We start from the raw sequence: 1,603 nt of genomic DNA, 5'->3' as shown, positions 1-1,603 counted from the left end.
TGCTTAATAGGCCCTAAACGATAACATGACTTGACCATAGTTTGTTCTCAATATTCTTTAATTTTTTTAACAAAATATTTTTTAGATATTTCTGAGCGTTAATGCCGTACCGTATCTGTTTTAAAAAACCTAACCAGAACGTATAAGCACTGTCTCTATGTCCGATCAGGTGCATTTTTACCAATTTTACCTAGGGCCCGGCAGTTATCTATGCCATAGTTACCAACCGTCACGCATCACTTCAAAGTGATATTGGATGAAACGCATTTTGCAGAAACACATGCGAGGTCATAAATGTGTTACGCATTTAGCACTTGCGGGATAACGAATTATCACAAAATCAGGGGAAAACGTATTTGAAATTAGAAGAAATTGGTTTTATTAAAAATATAAAAACGGTATACAGTAGCTTGAGTCATTAGGGAGCTTTCTTGATCTCGTTCGAGAATCAATTCACAGAGAAAATTTCTCCTTTCCGACCAAAACAACCCAGCCAACCACGCACTTGTAGAATCTAGTAGTCGCAAGCAGTCTTGCGAGTTTATTGTTATAACACAACCGTTTAAAATGTGACGGGAACCCGAACTTCCGCAGGGGTTCCGTAATAATACCGTATACACTCGCGTAGGTCCTACAAGGTGACTCGTGTATAAGACGACCCTCGAGTTTTAGAAGATTTTTGGTTGATATTTGTATGTCTGGCGTATAAGACGACTCCGTGTTTCATGGTCGGAATTCCTAATTTTTTGTGGTCCTGTATACTGCGTCTAGCTGGATAAATGGAGCCAAATGCAAGGGTGATCTTCCAAATAATACCATTTTATGAGTTTTTAAATCTTCACCACCAAAATCGTATTTTCCCATATTTAAAATTGCTTTCATTGATACAACATTTAGTTGCTTCATTGCAGTAGTAAGCTCGCGTGTTAAGCTGGTTTTTCACTAAGCGAATTTATTCGCGCGAATCAAAGAGTCGGCTCGCTTCCTGAGCTCTGATTGGTTGCGCATTTTTTCGCTTCCCAAAAACTCCGATAGGAATGTGAATGCGCATGTGCATAAGCCGACGCTTTGGATTCGCGTGAATAAATTCGCCTAGTAGAAAACCAGATTTACGGACGATCCGCACATAAGACTAATATCCGGACATAAGACTAATATCCGCACATAAGACGAACATGAATATAAATATAAAAATCTAAAATCTGAATGTCGTGCGTATAAGACGACCCCCCTTTTTCGATCGTAGTTTGCTATTTTAAGCCTCGTTTATACATGAGTAGGCCTATACGGTACCGGTATTTGTTTTAAAACCCTAGGTCACCTGAGCGTTAAAGGATTCCCCATACAGTGGCGGATTCAAGGGGGAAATTTTCCATGGGGAGGACCCCCGGACCCCCTTTCATTTTGGGTATTTTTGGAAACGTTTTGAACCCCCCTCTTCCAAATCATGGATCCGTCCCTCAATCATGTACCGTACCTTTGTTTGCACTAAACACTTAATCTATGTTCCCCCTTTAGCTGATGTGAGGTAAGAGAGTTTATTTAAAAGATAAGTTACATTTAATAATTTAAATTGTTCGGATGAAATACATATTTTTTTTGA

This window comes from Anneissia japonica, unplaced genomic scaffold, assembly GCF_011630105.1.
Source record: "Anneissia japonica isolate Jap-2015-1 unplaced genomic scaffold, ASM1163010v1 scaffold287673_len24399_cov102, whole genome shotgun sequence".
NCBI lineage: Eukaryota > Metazoa > Echinodermata > Crinoidea > Comatulida > Comatulidae > Anneissia > Anneissia japonica.
Note: the sequence above shows the minus strand (reverse complement) of the source record.